Source organism: Salmo salar, chromosome 16 (assembly GCF_965601325.2).
Source record: "Salmo salar chromosome 16, fSalSal1, whole genome shotgun sequence".
Lineage (NCBI taxonomy): Eukaryota > Metazoa > Chordata > Actinopteri > Salmoniformes > Salmonidae > Salmo > Salmo salar.
In genome coordinates this window covers 81,512,547-81,535,000 of record NC_138306.1, presented here as the reverse complement: position 1 = coordinate 81,535,000, position 22,454 = coordinate 81,512,547, and the positions used below count along the sequence as shown (strand labels likewise).

The window sequence follows — 22,454 nt, the reverse complement described above, 5'->3', positions numbered from 1 at the left end:
AGTGTCTGCTAAATAACGTAAATGTAAATGTAATAGTGGTCTATATTGGTCTATAGTGGTCTATAGTGGTCTATATTGGTCTATAGTGGTTTATAGTGGTCTGTATTGGTCTATAGTGGTTTATAGTGGTCTGTATTGGTCTATATTGGTTTAAAGTGGTCTATATTGGTCTATAGTGGTCTATAGTGGTTTATAGTGGTCTATAGTGGTCTATATTGGTCTATAGTGGTTTATAGTGGTCTATATTGGTCTATAGTGGTTTATAGTGATCTATATTGGTTTATAGTGGTTTATATTGGTTTTTAGTGGTCTATAGTGGTTTTTAGTGGTCTATAGTAGTCTATATTGGTTTATAGTGGTCTATATTGGTTTATAGTGGTCTATAGTGGTCTATATTGGTCTATAGTGGTCTATAGTGGTTTATAGTGGTCTGTATTGGTCTATATTGGTTTATAGTGGTCTATATTAGTTTATAGTGGTCTATATCGGTCTATAGTGGTTTATAGTGGTCTATAGTGGTCTGTATTGGTCTATATTGGTTTATAGTGGTTTGTATTGGTCTATGTTGTTTATAGTGGTCTATATTGGTTTTAAGTGGTCTATAGTGGTTTATAGTTGTCTATAGTGGTTTATAGTGGTTTTTAGTGGTCTATAGTGGTTTATGGTGGTCTATAGTGGTTTATAGTGGTCTATAGTGGTTTATAGTGGTCTGTAGTGGTCTATATCTAGGCCAACCTGATAGCTATGGACAGATAGGGAATGAAACCTCCACAGATTCTAAATCCACCAGAAATGAGTTGGCATGAACAATACTGGTGGAAGGAATATGGTAGGCCCACCAGTAATCATGCATCTTTTCAAATAAAATGTTGTTTTCATTGCCGACTTCTGGTTTGAACTCTAACCTTTCTATCCCTGTCTGTGCTATGTCCTCCAGTGCTGTGGAGGGAGCTGCTATGTGGCGGCGGTGCTCGCCTCACCCCCAGCCTGGACCTGAGCTCCCTGGCCAAGGTGACAGACTGCTACACCCAGGGCCACATCCTGCAGGCTGTGATGCAGGTGCTGATCCCTCGCAGGCTGGCCCAGCAGACTACCAGACCACTGAAGAGTTCATCCCTCCACTGGCCAGACAGGACCCCGTCTACAAAGAGGAAGAGGAGGCCTTTAAGGTTCAGTAGCATCAATCAATTAATGACCTTTGATTTGCATAAAGCTTTCTTACATATGTTTATCACCAAAGTGCTCAGTATAGCCTTACTCCCACAGAAATCAGAGGTGACAATTGGAAAGCTCCTATGTAGGAGGAAGGAAGGGGTTGTTTTGCCGTTATAACGGTTCAAATGGTCCTCTGTATCTCATGTTTTTGCCTTTATTGTGCTGATTGGTGTACATCTATTATCATAATCAGATATGAATTTAGTATTATTACTATTATCATTATTTTATTATGAATTCAGAATTATAATCAGATATCATTTCAGTATTATAATCAGATATCAAATCAGTATTATAATCAGATATCAATTCAGTATTATAATCAGATATCAATTCAGTATTATAATTGGATATCAATTCCGTATTATAATTAGATATCAATTCAGTATTATAATTGGATATCAATTCAGTACTATAATCAGATATTAATTCAGTATTATACTCAGATATCAAATCAGTATTATAATCAGATATCAATTCAGTATTATAATCAGATATCAATTCAGCACTATAATCAGATAGCAATTCAGTTTTATAATCAGATATCAATTCAGTATTATAATTGGATATCAATTCAGTATTATAATTAGATATCAATTCAGTATTATAATTGGATATATATTCAGTGCTATAATCAGATATTAATTCAGTATTATACTCAGATATCAAATCAGTATTATAATCAGATATCAATTCAGTAATATAATCAGATATCAATTCAGCACTATAATCAGATAGCAATTCAGTTTTATAATAAGATATCAATTCAGTATTATAATTAGATATCAATTCAGTATTATAATCAGATATCAATTCAGTACTATAATCAGATATGAATTCAGTATTATAATCAGATATCAATTCAGCACTATAATCAGATAGCAATTCAGTTTTATAATCAGATATCAGTTCAGTATTATAATTAGATATCAATTCAGTATTATAATCAGATATCAATTCAGCACTATAATCAGATAGCAATTCAGTTTTATAATCAGATATCAGTTCAGTATTATAATTAGATATCAATTCAGTATTATAATCAGATATCAATTCAGCACTATAATCACATAGCAATTCAGTTTTATAATCAGATTGTCACGACTTCCGTCGAAGTCGGCTCCTCTCCTTGTTCAGGCGGCGTTCAGCGGTCGACGTCACCCGGCTTTCTAGCCATCGCCGCTCCATTTTTCATTTATCCATTTGTTTTGTCTTGTTCACTGCACACCTGGTTTTCATTCCCCAATCACACTACATGTATTTATTCCTCTGTTCCCCCTCATGTCTTTGTGTGAAATTGTTTTGTGTTACGTGTCAATTTTGACGCGCTAGACTGGTGTTCGTTTTTTCCGTGTTTTATATTCACGAGGTATGTTTATTTGTTTGAACAATATTATTGCGACTGTTTGCGTGTTTTTGCACTTTTGCCAATTGGCTGGAGGTTCTGACGCAGTGGCGTCCGTCTGTTGGTTTCTCCTGCCTAACCAGTATTATAATCAGATATCAATTCAGTACTATAATCAGATATCAATTCAGTATTATAATCAGATATCAATTCAGTACTATAATCAGATATCAATTCAGTATTATAATCAGATATCAATTCAGTACTATAATCAGATATCAATTCAGTATTATAATCAGATATCAATTCAGTACTATAATCAGATATCAATTCAGTATTATAATCAGATATCAATTCAGTATTATAATCAGATATCAATTCAGTACTATAATCAGATATCAATTCAGTATTATAATCAGATATCAATTCAGTACTATAATCAGATATCAATTCAGTATTATAATCAGATATCAATTCAGTACTATAATCAGATATCAATTCAGTATTATAATCAGATATCAATTCAGTACTATAATCAGATATCAATTCAGTATTATAATCAGATATCAATTCAGTACTATAATCAGATATCAATTCAGTATTATAATCAGATATCAATTCGGTACTATAATCAGATATCAATTCAGTATTATAATCAGATATCAATTCAGTACTATAATCAGATATTAATTCAGTGTTATAATCAGATATCAATTCAGTATTATAATCATATATCAATTCAGTACTATAATCAGATATCAATTCAGTATTATCCGATGAACTCCATATATACATTTGAGAGTCATGCTCCAACAACCACCACATGAGGGTGCTGTGTTCCTACAGTTAGGAAGGAAATGCCACTGTATAACAGGTTATATTTTCTCAGACTGTGGATTGATGGCTGTGAATGTGTTTCCAGATGTGGTACGGCAAGACACCTTTGGGTAAGAAGAGGGCACGGGCAGCCAAGGCCATCGAGGAGGAGGGAGAGTCGGGCAAGGACAAAGACAAGCAGGGCAGTGGGAAGAAGACAGGGAAAGAAGAGAAAAGCAAGAAGAAAAATAAGTAAATATCAAAGACAAAAGATAGATGTCGTCAACATTGGGGAGGTATACAGATAGGGACTTTCAGGGGATGTCATGTACATTCCTAGTTCTTAGATATGATGGACGATACATTTACTACCAGTCTATGAATGGAAATGTCATGACGCAGTATAACGGTAACAGTCGATCGTGTTAGGATCATAATGAAAAAAGTAACTGTTTATCTTGTATGAGACCAGATATAAAGTATGTCAAATAAATCATTGTTATCGCAGTGTAAATATTTAAGATGGAAATAAGTGTTCTTGATTTTAGTCCAAATGGATCACAGCAGTATCATTTCATGAGATTCTATTTAGGGGATGTTTATTTTCAGTCTCTGACTATTTTGACCATTAGAAGCTAATTAGCCTTGTTGATGAGCGCTGAGTTGTTTAAACTGGGGGCTCTGAGCTGCAGTGGGGGGGGGGGGGGGGGGGGGGGGGGGGGGGGGGGGCGTCCTGAGACTCACAAACCCCCCCAAATACACCCCGTCGCAGCCGAGCCCCGGGCTCCCCTCTCTCCCCTGTCCTGAGACAAATCATCATTAACCATCCCCAGAACCACGAAACCGTGCAACGATGGAGGGATTCCTCTCAAATGTTAGCTGCTAACCGTAATGACGAAAAAACACAGCAGAAAGATAAATGAATCAATGAAACAAATGGTGCCTTGTATTTCCTGTCTGTCTTCCTTTCTCTCTCTCTCCCTTTCTCCTTTCCTCAGCCATCGTTGGGTTTGAGTGGCTTCTGTGCCATGGAGTCTGTTAATTAGCCTGTGTAATTGTCATTGTTGCCAGTTACAGCCAGGGGGCTTCAGGCAGAGAGGCACTGTGCAATGTAACAGCACCTTGTCCCAGGTCGCCCTGTGCTACTGTTTACACCCAGTTAGCACTAACAAGCCAGCCTGCCCTGCCAAGCGGCTGACCCACTTCCCGGCCCCAGCAAGCCTCTACTAGCTCCCCAAGGACCAACTACCCCCCCCCCCCCCCCTTCACTGGCCATCTTTAATCAAGTATTCGTCAATGGGAAACCAGATCCCCATTGTCCACCACAGCATAACCCTAACCTTGCATCTGTACCCTCTTGTCTTTTGGGTGTCTGTCTCCCCCCCACTCTCTTGTCCCTGTCTTTATTGTCATCCTCTACCTTCCCTTTCTGTCTGTCTGTCTTTCTCTCACTGTCCCATCCCATCGCTCTCTCCTTTTCTCTCTTTATCTCTCTCTATCTCTCTCACTCTCCTTCTTCTCCATCCCATCTTTCCTCCTGCCAGGTGGGTTTACAGAGCGTGACAAACACTGTCACCTTTCCTGCTCCTTGTAGCTTAAATCAACATCTAATTGAATTATTCATGTGTGTGGACCACCGCCTTCTTACCCAAGAAAAGGCCCTTAAGCAGTCTTTTATGTGACGACGAAGCTGTTTTTTACTCCAGTGGTGTTCCCTTTGGGATCTATTTACTGTAGTATGACTGAGGTGAACCATGACGTGCATTTATCCAGAATAACACATTCACAATGTCTTAATGCACAGATAATTAGCCAAAGCGTAAAGACAGCATTGCGTTTGGTTAATTGTTTACAGTGTGATGGTTACTAGCGTTAGAATCAGCTGACCTGTATCTCAGACAGACTTATTTATTTGATTTTGCCCATCTTCTCCTCCTTCATGCTTCATTTCCTCATTTCCATAAAACTGGATTTTTCTCTGCATTTTTGTGGCGATGATAATTAAGCATTATTTGATTAGATTAATCATTCTTTCATTTCTGTGTTTTGTGATGACAGAGTCGGGGGTGATTCAACCCTGTGGTCATGGCAGTAATAAAATCAAGACCTCTGTCGACTCAAGGAGACTTTTAACCATTATTTTGCAATTCCTATTTATGTCCCTGTCTCTTGGCTTGAGGGCCCAGTTCTCCATACACAGCCATACTTTCTCTCTCAACCCCTGACCTAGTGTTCCTTTTTATGGTGATGTATCCAGTCTTTCCACCCAGTCCTTAGCCAGAGGTGGGAAGAAATGCTGATATGACCTAGAAAATGTTCAGCTCAGGTCCCAGCCCCAGTCCCAGCTCCAACCTGAGCTCCATTCCTATTCCCAACCCCAACCCCAGCACCAGCCTTCCTCTGTAGCCCAGGGGGAGTGATGCTCTGACAGGCTCATTTGCGGTGCGATCCCCTGGTCTACTGGGGCCCTGTACTGGGACAGAGTGACAGCTCGGAGCTCCCTGGGTGGGAGGGGGACACAGGCTCAGGGGGGTCCCCCCTCCACCTCACTGCCTGTCACAAAGTTCCTATGCTGTTTTTCAAGGTAGCATCCACTTTACAACCATGAAACCTTCAAATAATGTTTGATATCTTTCCTGTATTCCACTGTTCTATTGTAATAAAATAGATGTATACCATATACATAGACCATACATATACCATATACATAGACCATACATATACCTAGACCATACATATACCAAAAACATAGACCACACATATACATAGACCATACATATACCATATACATAGACCATACATATACATAGACCATACATATACCATACATATACCTAGACCATACATATACCAAAAACATAGACCACACACATACATAGACCATACATATACCAAAAACATAGACCACACACATACATAGACCATACATATACCAAAAACATAGACCACACATATACATAGAGCATACATATACCATATACATAGACCATACATATACATAGACCATACATATACCATACATATACCTAGACCATACATATACCATATACATAGACCATACATATACATAGACCATACATATACCATACACATAGACCATACATATACATAGACCATACATATACCATACATATACCTAGACCATACATATACCATATACATAGACCATACATATACCATATACATATACCATACACATAGACCATACATATACATAGACCATACATATACCATACATATACCTAGACCACACATATACCTAGACCATACATATACCAAAAACATAGACCACACATATACATAGACCATACATATACCATACACATAGACCATACATATACATAGACCATACATATACCATACATACACATAGACCACACATATACCATACATACACATAGACCACACATATACCATACATAGAGATATACCATACATAGACATATACCATATACAGTGCCTTGCGAAAGTATTCGGCCCCCTTGAACTTTTCGACCTTTTGACACATTTCAGGCTTCAAACATAAAGATATACAACTATAATTTTTTGTGAAGAATCAACAACAAGTGGGACACAATTATGAAGTGGAACGAAATTTATTGGATATTTCAAACTTTTTTAACAAATAAAAAACTGAAAAATTGGCCGTGCAAAATTATTCAGCACCTTTAATTTCAGTGAAGCAAACTCTCTCCAGAAGTTCAGTGAGGATCTCTGAATGATCCAATGTTGACCTAAATGACTAATGATGATAAATAGAATCCACCTGTGTGTAATCAAGTCTCCGTATAAATGCACCTGCTCTGTGATAGTCTCAGAGGTCCGTTTAAAGCGCAGAGAGCATCATGAAGAACAAGGAACACACCAGGCAGGTCCGAGATACTCTTGTGGAGAAGTTTAAAGCCGGATTTGGATACAAAAAGATTTCCAAAGCTTTAAACATCCCAAGGAGCACTGTGCAAGCGATAATATTGAAATGGGAGGAGTATCAGACCACTGCAAATCTACGAAGACCCGGCCGTCCCTCTAAACTTTCAGCTCATACAAGGAGAAGACTGATCAGAGATGCAGCCAAGAGGCCCATGATCACTCTGGATGAACTGCAGAGATCTACAGCTGAGGTGGGAGACTCTGTCCATAGGACAACAATCAGTCGTATACTGCACAAATCTGGCCTTTATGGAAGAGTGGCAAGAAGAAAGCCATTTCTTAAAGATATCCATAAAAAGTGTCGTTTAAAGTTTGCCACTAGCCACCTGGGAGACACACCAAACATGTGGAAGAAGGTGCTCTGGTCAGATGAAACCAAAATCGAACTTTTTGGCAACAATGCAAAACGTTATGTTTGGCGTAAAAGCAACACAGCTCATGACCCTGAACACACCATCCCCACTGTCAAACATGGTGGTGGCAGCATCATGGTTTGGCCCTGCAGGGGCAGGGAAGATGGTTAAAATTGATGGGAAGATGGATGGAGCCAAATACAGGACCATTCTGGAAGAAAACCTGCTGGAGTCTGCAAAAGACCTGAGACTGGGACGGAGATTGTCTTCCAACAAGACAATGATCCAAAACATAAAGCAAAATCTACAATGGAATGGTTCACAAATAAACATATCCAGGTGTTAGAATGGCCAAGTCAAAGTCCAGACCTGAATCCAATCGAGAATCTGTGGAAAGAACTGAAAACTGCTGTTCACAAACGCTCTCCATCCAACCTCACTGAGCTCGAGCTGTTTTGCAAGGAGGAATGGGCAAAAATTTCAGTCTCTCGATGTGCAAAACTGATAGAGACATACCCCAAGCGACTTACAGCTGTAATCGCAGCAAAAGGTGGCGCTACAAAGTATTAACTTAAGGGGGCTGAATAATTTTGCACGCCCAATTTTTCAGTTTTTTATTTGTTAAAAAAGTTAGAAATATCCAATAAATTTCGTTCCACTTCATGATTGTGTCCCACTTGTTGTTGATTCTTCACAAAAAATTATAGTTTTATATCTTTATGTTTGAAGCCTGAAATGTGGCAAAAGGTCGAAAAGTTCAAGGGGGCCGAATACTTTCGCAAGGCACTGTATATACATATACCATACATGCACATAGACCATATATATACAGTGAGGGAAAAAAGTATTTGATCCCCTGCTGATTTTGTACGTTTGCCCACTGACAAAGAAATTATCAGTCTAAAATTTTAATGGCAGGTTTATTTGAACAGTGAGAGACAGAATAACAACAACAAAAATCCAGAAAAACGCATGTCAAAAATGTTATAAATTGATTTGCATTTTAATGAGGGAAATAAGTATTTGACCCCTCTGCAAAACATTACTTAGTACTTGGTGGCAAAACCCTTGTTGGCAATCACAGAGGTCAGACGTTTCTTGTAGTTGGCCACCAGGTTTGCACACATCTCAGGAGGGATTTTGTCCCACTCCTCTTTGCAGAGGAGTGGGACATCCACCAACGCCACGTTGCACCACAGACTGTCCAGGAGTTGGCGGATGGAGCAAGACATGATGTCCCAGATGTGCTCAATTGGATTCAGGTCTGGGGAACGGGCGGGCCAGTCCATAGCATCAATGCCTTCCTCTTGCAGGAACTGCTGACACACTCCAGCCACATGAGGTCTAGCATTGTCTTGCATTAGGAGAAACCCAGGGCCAACCGCACCAGCATATGGTCTCACAAGGGGTCTGAGGATCTCATCTCGGTACCTGATGGCAGTCAGGCTACCTCTGGCGAGCACATGGAGGGCTGTGCGGCCCCCCAAAGAAATGCCACCCCACACCATGACTGACCCACCGCCAAACCGGTCATGCTGGAGGGTGTTGCAGGCAGCAGAACGTTCTCCACGGCGTCTCCAGACTCTGTCACGTCTGTCACGTGCTCAGTGTGAACCTGCTTTCATCTGTGAAGAGCACAGGGCGCCAGTGGCGAATTTGCCAATCTTGGTGTTCTCTGGCAAATGCCAAACGTTCTGCACGGTGTTGGGCTGTAAGCACAACCCCCACCTGTGGACGTCGGGCCCTCATACCACCCTCATGGAGTCTGTTTCTGACCGTTTGAGCAGACACATGCACATTTGTGGCCTGCTGGAGGTCATTTTTCAGGGCTCTGGCAGTGCTCCTCCTGCTCCTCCTTGCACAAAGGCGGAGGTAGCGGTCCTGCTGCTGGGTTGTTGCCCTCCTACGGCCTCCTCCACGTCTCCTGATGTACTGGCCTGTCTCCTGGTACCGCCTCCATGCTCTGGACACTACGCTGACAGACACAGCAAACCTTCTTGCCACAGCTCGCATTGATGTGCCATCCTGGATGAGCTGCACTACCTGAGCCACTTGTGTGGGTTGTAGACTCCGTCTCATGCTACCACTAGAGTGAAAGCACCGCCAGCATTCAAAAGTGACCAAAACATCAGCCAGGAAGCATAGGAACTGAGAAGTGGTCTGTGGTCTCCACCTGCAGAACCACTCCTTTATTGGGGGTGTCTTGCTTATTGCCTATAATTTCCACCTGTTGTCTATTCCATTTGCACAACAGCATGTGAAATGTATTGTCAATCGGTGTTGCTTCCTAAGTGGACAGTTTGATTTCACAGAAGTGTGATTGACTTGGAGTTACATTGTGTTGTTTAAGTGTTCCCTTTATTTTTATTGAGCAGTATATATACATAGACCATACATATACATAGACCATACATATACATATACCATACATATACATAGACCATACATAGACATAGACCATACATATACATATACCATACATAGGCCATACATAGACATATACCATACATACACATAGACCATACATATACCATACATAGACATATACCATACATAGACCATATATATACATAGAGCATACATACACATAGCCCATACATATACATAGACCATACATATACCATACATAGACATATACCATACATAGACCATATATATACATAGAGCATACATACACATAGCCCATACATATACATAGACCATACATATACATAGACCATACATAGACATAGACCATACATATACATAGACCATACATATACATAGACCATACATAGACATAGACCATACATATACATATACCATACATAGACGTAGGCCATACATAGACATATACCATACATACACATAGACCATACATATACCATACATAGACATATACCATACATAGACCATATATATACATAGAGCATACATACACATAGCCCATACATATACATAGACCATACATATACCATACATAGACATATACCATACATAGACCATATATATATATACATAGAGCATACATACACATAGCCCATACATATACATAGACCATACATATACATAGACCATACATATACCATATACATAGACCATACATATACCATACATAGACATATACCATACATAGACCATACATATACACCGATTTATAGTTCAAATGTTATGCTGATGACGTTTCAGACAAACTCAGGAAGCTAGGCCAATTTGAGCTGGTTGGTTAGTATTATCTGGTTGGTTAGTACTATCTGGTTGGTTAGTATTATCTGGTTGGTTAGTATTATGTGGATGTTAGTACTAGCTGGTTGGTTAGTATTATGTGGATGTTAGTACTAACTGGTTGGTTAGTACTATCTGGTTGGTTAGTATTATCTGGTTGGTTAGTGGTTGGTTAGTACTATCTGGTTGGTTAGTGGTTGGTTAGTACTATCTGGTTGGTTAGTTTTATCTGGTTGGTTAGTATTATCTGGTTGGTTAGTATTATCTGGTTGGTTAGTGGTTGGTTAGTACTATCTGGTTGGTTAGTATTATCTGGTTGGTTAGTACTATCTGGTTGGTTAGTATTATCTGGTTGGTTAGTGGTTGGTTAGTACTATCTGGTTGGTTAGTATTATCTGATTGGTTAGTGGTCGGTTAGTACTATCTGGTTGGTTAGTTTTATCTGGTTGGTTAGTATTATCTGGTTGGTTAGTATTATCTGGTTGGTTAGTGGTTGGTTAGTACTATCTGGTTGGTTAGTATTATCTGGTTGGTTAGTACTATCTGGTTGGTTGGTTAGTGGTTGGTTAGTACTATCTGGTTGGTTACTATTATCTGGTTGGTTAGTGGTTGATTAGTGGTTGGTTAGGATTATCTGTCTGGTTAGTATTATCTGATTGGTTAGTGGTTGGTTAGTATTATCTGGTTGGTTAGTGGTTGGTTGGTTAGTATTATCTGGATGGTTAGTTTTGTCTGGTTGGTTAGTGGTTGGTTAAACATATCTGGTTGGTTAGTAGTATCTGATTGGTTAGTGGTTGGTTAGTATTATCTGGTTTGTTAATACTATCTGCTTGGTTAGTGGTTGGTTAGAATTATCTGGCTGGTTAGTACTATCTGATTGGTTAGTGGTTGGTTGGTTAGTATTATCTGGTTGGTTAGTTATATCTGGTTGGTTAGTAGCATCTAATTGATTAGTGGTTGGTTAGTATTATCTGGTTGGATAGTATTATCTGTTGGTTAGTATTATGTGGTTGGTTAGTGGTTGGTTTGTATTATGTGGATGGTTAGTATTATCTGGTTGGTTAGTATTATCTGGTTGGTTAGTGGTTGGTTAGTATTATCTGGATGGTTAGTATTGTTTGGTTGGTTAGTATTATGTGGTTGGTTAGTGGTTGGTTAGAATTATCTGGTTGGTTAGTGGTGGGTTAGTATTATCTGGTTGGTTAATACGATCTGGTTCATTAGTATTATCAGGTTGGTTAGTATTATCCGGTTGGTTAGTGGTTGGTTAGTATTATCCGGTTGGTTAGTGTTGTGGTTGGTTAATATTCTCTGGTTGGTTAGTATTATGTGGTTGGTTACTATAATGCGGTTGGTTAGCATTACAGTATGTAGTTGGTTAGTATTATGTGGTTCGTAAATATTATGTGGTTGGTTAGTATTATCTGGCTTGTTAGTATTATCTGGTTGATTAGTATTATGTGCTTGGTTAGTATTATCTAGTTGGTTAGTATTATGTGGTTGGTTAGTATTATCTGGTTGGTTAGAATTATCTGGTTGGTTAGTATTATCTGGTTGGTTAGTGGTTGGTTAGTATTATCTGGTTGGTTAGTATTATCTGGTTGGTTAGTGGTTGGTTAGTATTATCTGGTTGGTTAGTATTATCTGGTTGGTTTGTATTATCTGGTTGGTTAGTGGTTGGTTAGTATTATCTGGTTGGTTTGTATTATCTGGTTGGTTAGTATTATCTGGTTGGTTAGTATTATCTGGTTGGTTAGTATTATCTGGTTGGTTAGTATTATCTGGTTGGTTAGTTTTATCTCGTTGGTTAGTATTATCTGGTTGGTTAGTATTATCTGGTTGGTTAGTATTATCTGGTTGGTTAGTATTATCTGGTTGGTTAGTATTATCTGGTTGGTTAGAATTCTCTGGTTGGTTAGTATTATCTGGTTGGTTAGTTTATCTCGTTGGTTAGTATTATCTGGTTGGTTAGTATTATCTGGTTGGTTAGTATTATCTGGTTGGTTAGTATTATCTGGTTGGTTAGAATTCTCTGGTTGGTTAGTATTATCTGGTTGGTGTGTATTATCTGGTTTGTTAGTATTATCTGTTTGGTTAAAAATATCTGGTTGGTTAGAATTATCTGGTTGAATTATCTACTTTTATTTAAACTCTTAGCCATATAGAGATATGAGGTCTGGGACAGTATTGTTACTGCTGGTTTGATGACAGATCAGAGGTCCGAGGACAGTATTGTTACTGCTGGTTTGGTGACAGATCAGAGGCCTGGGGACAGTATTGTTACTGCTGGTTTGGTGATGGATCAGAGGTCTGGGGACAGTATTGTTACTGCTGGTTTGGTGATGGATCAGAGGTCTGGGGACAGTATTGTTACTGCTGGTTTGATGACAGATCAGAGGTCTGGGGACAGTCTTGCTACTGCTGGTTTGGTGACAGATCAGAGGTCTGGGGACAGTCTTGTTACTGCTGGTTTGATGACAGATCAGAGGTCTGGGGACAGTCTTGTTACTGCTGGTTTGGTGACAGATCAGAGGTCTGGGGACAGTATTGTTACTGCTGGTTTGATGACAGATCAGAGGTCTGGGGACAGTATTGTTACTGCTGGTTTGGTGATGGATCAGAGGCCTGGGGACAGTATTGTTACTGCTGGTTTGGTGATGGATCAGAGGCCTGGGGACAGTATTGTTACTGCTGGTTTGGTGACAGATCAGAGGTCTGGGGACAGTCTTGTTACTGCTGGTTTGATGACAGATCAGAGGTCTGGGGACAGTCTTGTTCCTGCTGGTTTGGTGACAGATCAGAGGTCTGGGGACAGTCTTGTTACTGCTGGTTTGATGACAGATCAGAGGTCTGGGGACAGTCTTGTTCCTGCTGGTTTGGTGATGGATCAGAGGTCTGGGGACAGAGATTGATTGGTTGTAACACTCACCTGTTATTGTTATGGCCTCCAGTCCAAGGACATTAGCCCTCCCTCTACAGGGCCACATCCTCCCTGTGTGTCTCTCTCTGTTTATCTCTCTCCCTTTATCTCTTTCTCCCTCTGTGTGTGTGCGTGTGTGTGTGTGTGTGTGTGTGCGTGTGTGCGTGTGTGTGTGTGTGTGTGTGTGTGTGTCACAGCAAGTTTAGTCACACACTCCATCGTGTTGGTGGGGAGGAGAGAACTGCTTACCTCAATTCCAGAATAATTATGGAGTGGAAAAGAAGAACAATTAGCCAGCTGGGTATTATAAAACAAAGCAATTAATGTTATGCTAATAAGTCGGATTTCCAGCAATTGTCGATCATTTGCTAATCATTCGTTAATTAGTCTGACTTTTTAGTGCATCAATTTATGAGAGATTAATGAACAGACAGATTCTGGTATTTAACAAACTCTCTCGGCAGCAGTTGAGAGTTCTGTTCCTTCCTGCTGTGATCGTAATTGCTGTTATGAAAAGTCAAACTCCATTGAGACACTTTTACAACCATGTCCTCTAGTGTATCATATTCCTGGGACAACACATGAGATCTCTGGGACAACACATGAGGTCTCTGGGACAACACATGAGATCTCTGGGACAACACATGAGGTCTCTGGGACAACACATGAGGTCTCTGGGACAACACATGAGGTCTCTGGGACAACACATGAGGTCTCTGGGACAACACATGAGGTCTCTGGGACAACACATGAGGTCTCTGGGACAACACATGAGGTCTCTGGGACAACATGAGGTCTCTGGGACAACATGAGGTATCTGGGACAACACATGAGGTCTCTGGGACAACATGAGGTCTATGGGACAACACATGAGGTCTCTGGGACAACACATGAGGTCTCTGGGACAACACATGAGGTCTCTGGGACAACACATGAGGTCTCTGGGACAACACATGAGGTCTCTGGGACAACACATGAGGTCTCTGGGACAACATGAGGTCTCTGGGACAACACATGAGGTCTCTGGGACAACACATGAGGTCTCTGGGACAACACATGAGGTCTCTGGGACAACACATGAGGTCTCTGGGACAACACATGAGGACTCTGGGACAACACATGAGATCTCTGGGACAACACATGAGATCTCTGGGACAACACATGAGGTCTCTGGGACAACACATGAGGTCTCTGGGACAACACATGAGGTCTCTGGGACAACACATGAGGTCTCTGGGACAACACATGAGGTCTCTGGGACAACACATGAGATCTCTGGGACAACACATGAGGTCTCTGGGACAACACATGAGGTCTCTGGGACAACATGAGGTCTCTGGGACAACATGAGGTCTCTGGGACAACATGAGGTCTCTGGGACAACACATGAGGTCTCTGGGACAACACATAAGGTCTCTGGGACAACACATAAGGTCTCTGGGACAAGACATGAGGTCTCTGGGACAACATGAGGTCTCTGGGACAACATGAGGTCTCTGGGACAACACATGAGGTTTCTGGGACAACATGAGGTCTCTGGGACAACATGAGGTCTCTGGGACAACATGAGGTCTCTGGGACAACATGAGGTCTCTGGGACAACATGAGGTCTCTGGGACAACACATGAGGTCTCTGGGACAACACATGAGGTCTCTGGGACAACACATGAGGTCTCTGGGACAACACATGAGGTCTCTGGGACAACACATGAGGTCTCTGGGACAACACATGAGGTCTCTGGGACAACACATGAGGTCTCTGGGACAACACATGAGATCTCTGGGACGACAACATGAGGTCTCTGGGACGACACATGAGGTCTCTGGGACAACACATTCTGGGACAACACATGAGGTCTCTGGGACAACACATGAGGTCTCTGGGACAACACATGAGGTCTCTGGGACAACATGAGGTCTCTGGGACAACATGAGGTCTCTGGGACAACATGAGGTCTCTGGGACAACATGAGGTCTCTGGGACAACATGAGGTCTCTGGGACAACATGAGGTCTCTGGGACAACACATGAGGTCTCTGGGACAACATGAGGTCTCTGGGACAACATGAGGTCTCTGGGACAACACATGAGGTCTCTGGGACAACACATGAGATCTCTGGGACAACATGAGGTCTCTGGGACAACACATGAGATCTCTGGGACAACATGATGTCTCTGGGACAACACATGAGATCTCTGGGACAACATGATGTCTCTGGGACAACACATGAGATCTCTGGGACAGCAGCGTAATGCTCACTATCTAGCCTACGTTTCATTACTGTGGGATCCTCTAACTCTAAGATACTGTATGTCCTTTTTTCCTAGATTCAACTAGGTTGTTTGTCACATTAAATGTGTTAATGAGGATGATTGCTTGCTTGCTTTCTCTCCTTGGGGACAGCCATGCAGGTCTGGGATGGAATTGAATTTCAGATGTTGAGTGGGATGAAGGTCCATACTCCCCTTTCCCCTCAGTGATAGTCCTATTACCATCCTGCTCTCTCCTATGACAGATCATTTCCATAGTCCTGGAGTGCCTGGTCTCTTCCACTGGGATCATTTACCTTGCCCTGGGTCATACACACTGAAAAGAAGACACTATAACAAAATTATGTTTACGGTAGGAAATTAAAGAAACCCATCTGCATATAAAAATATTAATTAATTGCTGCAAGGGACACGTTCTTTTTGACGTTTCCCAGAAACCTGTCTACAGGGCCTTTAGTGTTGAGTAGACAGGCATTCATTAGAGTGGTTTAGTTGGACAAGTAGGGCTAGGATGACACCAGAATATAGAGACCACAGACCCTGCACAGAGAGAGGGAGAGAGAGAAAGGAATAGGGAGAGAGAGAGAGATAGGGAGAGAGAGAGAGGGAGAGAGGGAGAGGGAGAGAGGGATAGGGAGAGAGAGAGGGATAGGGAGAGAGAGAGGGAGAGAGAGAGGGATAGGGAGAGAGAGAGGGATAGGGAGAGAGAGAGAGAGAGAGAGAGAGAGAGAGAGAGAGAGAGATAGAGAGAGGGAGAGAGAGAGGGAGAGAGAGGGAAGAAGAGAGGGAGAAAGAGAGAGAGAGAGAGAGAGGGGAGAGAGAGAGGGAGAGAGAGAGAGAGAAGGAGAGAGGGAGAGAGAGAGAGAGGGAGAGAGAGAGAAGGAGAGAGGGAGAGAGAGAGAGAGAGAGAGAGAGAGAGAGAGAGAGAGCGAGAGAGAGAGAGAGGGATAGGGAGAGAGAGAGAGGGATAGGGAGAGAGAGAGGGAGAGAGAGAGAGATAGGGAGAGTGAGAGAGAGGGGAGAGAGCGATAGGGAGAGAGCTATAGGGAGAGAGAAAGAGAGAGAGCGAGAGAGAGAGAGAGAGAGGGATAGGGAGGGAGAGAGGGGGGGATAGGGAGGGAGAGAGGGGGGAGAGGGAGAGAGAGAGGGATAGGGAGAGAGGGAGACAGAGAGAGAGAGGGAGAGTGAGAGAGAGGGGAGAGAGAGAGGGGAGAGAGCGATAGGGAGAGAGCTATAGGGAGAGAGAAAGAGAGAGAGCGAGAGAGAGAGAGAGGGATAGGGAGGGAGAGAGGGGGGATAGGGAGGGAGAGAGGGGGGGAGAGGGAGAGAGGGTGATAGGGAGAGAGAGAGAGAGAGGGAGAGGGAGAGAGAGAGGGATAGGGAGACAGAGAGAGAGGGAGAGTGAGAGAGAGGGGAGAGAGAGAGGGGAGAGAGCGATAGGGAGAGAGCTATAGGGAGAGAGAAAGAGAGAGAGCGAGAGAGAGAGAGGGATAGGGAGGGAGAGAGGGGGGGGAGAGGGAGAGAGGGTGATAGGGAGAGAGAGAGAGGGAGAGGGAGAGAGAGAGGGATAGGGAGAGAGGGAGAGAGAGGGATAGGGAGGGAGAGAGAGAGAGGGAGAGAGGGATAGGGATAGAGGGAGAGAGAGAGGGATAGGGAGAGAGAGAGGGATAGGGAGGGAGAGAGGAGAGAGAGAGAGAGGATAGGGAGAGAGAGAGAGAGAGAGAGAGAGAGAGAGGGATAGGGAGAGAGAGAGAGAGAGAGAGAGAGGGGAGAGAGGGATAGGGAGGGAGAGAGAGAGAGAGAGAGAGGATAGGGAGGAGAGAGAGAGAGAGAGAGAGAGGGATAGGGAGGGAGAGAGAGAGAGAGAGGGAGAGAGGGATAGGGAGAGAGAGAGAAAGCAAAAGCATTTAGTCCAGCTCTTTTAAATACCTGTAAAAGACTATCAGTAAGGGTTAGTCGGCCTCACTGGGTCCTGGGTCACACACAGAGCAACCAGACCTTTTGTTGTGAGACGGTTTGTGTTTCTGAACCAGATGAAGACGCCATTAAACCCCAGATGTTCCACTCCTCAATTACACTGCGTCAGGCCGCGCTAATTCGCGTCCGTCCAGCGAAGGTCACAGCTCCAGCAGGGCACTTTGGGAAATCACAGGGCCTCATGGGCAGGGGTGGGACGGCTGGGACGGAGTTAATTTGAATGTATATTTTTATGGCCGTCCAAAACAGAAGCTGGTGGTAATTATCTACATAGCTTCCTCCTCCCCCTCCCTCTGAGGCAGTGTGTCTTTTCTTCCCCTGCCCAAGGTAGCAGTATACTCCTGGAAGACAGACAACCCATGCCGTTAGCCCAGGACACCACAACTCACCATTTGACTCCTGGAAGACAGACAACCCATGCCGTTAGCCCAGGGCACCACAATCCACCATTTGACTCCTGGAAGACAGACAACCCATGCCGTTAGCCCAGGACACCACAACTCACCATTTGACTCCTGGAAGACAGACAACCCATGCCGTTAGCCCAGGACACCACAACCCACCATTTGACTCCTGGAAGGCAGACAACCCATGCCGTTAGCCCAGGACACCACAACCCACCATTTGACTCCTGGAAATAGACAACCCATGCCGTTAGCCCAGGACACCACAACCCACCATTTGACTCCTGGAAGGCAGACAACCCATGCCGTTAGCCCAGGACACCACAACCCACCATTTGACTCCTGGAAATAGACAACCCATGCCGTTAGCCCAGGACACCACAATCCACCATTTGACTCCTGGAAGACAGACAACCCATGCCGTTAGCCCAGGACACCACAACCCACCATTTGACTCCTGGAAAATAGACAACCCATGCCGTTAGCCCAGGACACCACAACCCACCATTTGACTCCTGGAAGACAGACAACCCATGCCGTTAGCCCAGGACACCACAATCCACCATTTGACTCCTGGAAGACAGACAACCCATGCCGTTAGCCCAGGGCACCACAATCCACCATTTGACTCCTGGAAGACAGACAACCCATGCCGTTAGCCCAGGACACCACAACCCACCATTTGACTCCTGGAAGACAGACAACCCATGCTGTTAGCCCAGGACACCACAACCCACCATTTGACTCCTGGAAATAGACAACCCATGCCGTTAGCCCAGGACACCACAACCCACCATTTGACTCCTGGAAGACAGACAACCCATGCTGTTAGCTCAGGGCACCATTGGATTTTGTTCACCCCACTATTTTCACTTTGACACTGTAATAGAAAGTGTCTTTAATAACTGTATTAGTAAAAGTGTTTGTCTTCTCCCCTCATGACATCACAGGTCATGTGCTACCTGTGTGACATCACATGGAGCTACTGTATAGTGACATCATTACATCATGTTCAGACGGTCCATATTGGTCCCTACTGGGGCAGTGTGAGAGAAATACTACTGTATAGTGACATCATTACATCATGTTCAGACGGTCCATATTGGGCCCTACTGGGGCAGTGTGAGAGAAATACTACTGTATAGTGACATCATTACATCATGTTCAGACGGTCCATATTGGTCCCTACTGGGGCAGTGTGAGGGAAATACTACTGTATAGTGACATCATCACATCATGTTCAGACGGTCCATATTGGTCCCGACTGGGGCAGTGTGAGGGAAATACTACTGTATAGTGACATCATTACATCATGTTCAGACGGTCCATATTGGTCCCTACTGGGGCAGTGTGAGGGAAATACTACTGTATAGTGACATCATTACATCATGTTCAGACAGTCCATATTGGTCCCTACTGGGGCAGTGTGAGGGAAATACTACTGTATATTTTTGAACGAGACAGGGAACACTGAATCGTGTTTAAATTCATCCCAGATATGACATAGAAACCTTTGTCTCTTTAAATGGTTCCTTAGCCTGCACTGTGTTTAACAAGGTTACTATAGCAGCCTATATAGAATACAGCTTCATATTATCCTCCCCTCCATCCCCTATATGTCCTCCCACCCGTCTCTGCATCATCAGAACCCTCATCCACCGTAACCTTGACACCCTGATGTGATGTCATCATGGAGGGATCATGGGCCCAATCACCGCTCACACAGACACACTCACACAGACACACGCTCACACAGACACACGCTCACACAGACACACGCTCACACAGACACACGCTCACACTCATAAGTTAAAATAAACGGTGTCAGAAGTATGAAGGTATGAACATGGACTGTTATAAAATGTGAAATTCACACAATAGAATGTTGTGAAGGTCCACTTGAAGACGCACCATTAAACCATCTCATTGGGACTATTCACAGCCTGACAGACTAGCCTTGCTAGCTCTTTTTGAAGCCTCTCTCTTGAAGCTGAAAAGACAAGATATCTTGCTGGGAATCGTCCGGTTTGTGCAGCTTTGATCTGAAATCTAAGACAATACACTGGTCCACAAAATACAGACAGGGAAGTGGGGAGACAGACAGGGAGGTGGGGAGACAGACAGGGAGGCGGGGAGACAGACAGGGAGGTGGGGAGACAGACAGGGAGGCGGGGAGACAGACAGGGAGGCGGGGAGACAGACAGGGAGGTGGGGAGACAGACAGGGAGAGAGACAGGGAAGTGGGGAGACAGACAGGTAGGTGGGGAGACAGACAGGGAGGCGGGGAGACAGACAGGGAGGTGGGGAGACAGACAGGGAAGTGGGGAGACAGACAGGGAGGTGGGAGACAGACAGGGAAGTGGGGAGACAGACAGGGAGAGAGACAGGGAAGTGGGGAGACAGACAGGTAGGTGGGGAGACAGACAGGGAGGCGGGGAGACAGACAGGGAGGCGGGGAGACAGACAGGGAGGCGGGGAGACAGACAGGGAGAGAGACAGGGAAGTGGGGAGACAGACAGGTAGGTGGGGAGACAGACAGGGAGGCGGGGAGACAGACAGGGAGGCTGGGAGACAGACAGGGAGGCGGGGAGACAGACAGGGAGGTGGGGAGAGAGACAGGGAGGCGGGGAGACAGACAGGGAGGCGGGGAGACAGACAGGGAGGCGGGGAGACAGACAGGGAGGAGGGGAGACAGACAGGGAGGGAGGCAGGGAGACAGACAGGGAGGGAGGCAGGGAGACAGACAGGGAGGCGGGGAGACAGACAGGGAGGCGGGGAGACAGACAGGGAGGCGGGGAGACAGACAGGGAGGCGGGGAGACAGACAGGGAGAGAGACAGGGAAGTGGGGAGACAGACAGGTAGGTGGGGAGACAGACAGGGAGGCGGGGAGACAGACAGGGAGGCGGGGAGACAGACAGGGAGGCGGGGAGAGAGACAGGGAGGCGGGGAGACAGACAGGGAGGCGGGGAGACAGACAGGGAGGCGGGGAGACAGACAGGGAGGAGGGGAGACAGACAGGGAGGGAGGCAGGGAGACAGACAGGGAGGGAGGCAGGGAGACAGACAGGGAGGCGGGGAGACAGACAGGGAGGAGGGGAGACAGAAGTAGAGCTAAATGATCAAGAAAGGAGGTTTTAGGTTAGGTGATTCACTGTGATATGGTGGCTACATGGCCCAACATAATAGTGCTCTTTTTCTGCCTGGCTCACTCCATTAGCGTTGAGTGGGTTTGCCATTTGGGACGCGTACTGGGTCTCAGTCGCAGCACTAATTACTGTGAAGGATGAGGAGAGAGGGCTCATTACCAGGAGAACAGGCCGAAACATACTGTCTCCCTCGCAGCTAATGATGTTGGATCCACCGTGCAGCGAGAGCGGGGAGAGAGTCGTACGAGACACCGCTTCATCAGACGTCTGACTCTGTCCGCCTGAACAAGGGTTAATGCTGCTGTTGACTTCTCCATCTCTCTCTATCTAAATTCTAATTCAAATTCAAGCTGCTTAATTGGCATGAAAAACATTGCGTCAATATTGCCAAAGCAACAATGTAAACAATATACATTGTAATAATACAATAATAATATACCTCTCTTTTCTCCACTTCTCTCACTCTCTTATGCTTTCTCTTTCCTCTTCTGTCTCGCTCTCCCTCTCTCTCTCATTCTCTCTCTCATTCTCTCTCTCTCTCCCTCTCTCTCTTGCTCTCCATCTACCCCTCTCTTCTTCCCTCTTCCCACTCTCTGCCCCCTTCTTCCCCTCCCACCTCTCTGTCTCCCTGTCTGCTGTAACTCAGCCACAGTTGTTCAGTCTTCATTAGAAGCTCTTATCTGACACAATGAAGCAGAACTAAATGCTGCCGTGCACTCCGGCCAGATATCTGTCACAGCTCTTTCTACCTTACAGTGTACTACAGACACTGAACACTGACTGAGGCAAGCCATTCAGCCCTACAGACACTGAACACTGACTGAGGCAAGCCATTCAGCCCTACAGACACTGAACACTGACTGAGGCAAGCCA

At 44.1% G+C, this 22,454-nt stretch overlaps 1 pseudogene across 1 annotated transcript in view; it reads left to right on the top strand.

Annotated features, from left to right (window-relative positions):
- LOC106574789 (dynein regulatory complex subunit 11-like) overlaps positions 1 to 5,497 on the top strand; it is a 49,768-nt pseudogene extending 44,271 nt beyond the window's left edge. Inside the window, exons 23-24 of the transcript XR_014380810.1 lie at positions 938 to 1,169; positions 3,483 to 5,497. The product of XR_014380810.1 is annotated as a dynein regulatory complex subunit 11-like (transcript). The remainder of the gene's footprint in view (positions 1 to 937; positions 1,170 to 3,482) is intronic.
- The last annotated feature ends 16,957 nt before the right edge of the window (positions 5,498 to 22,454 follow it).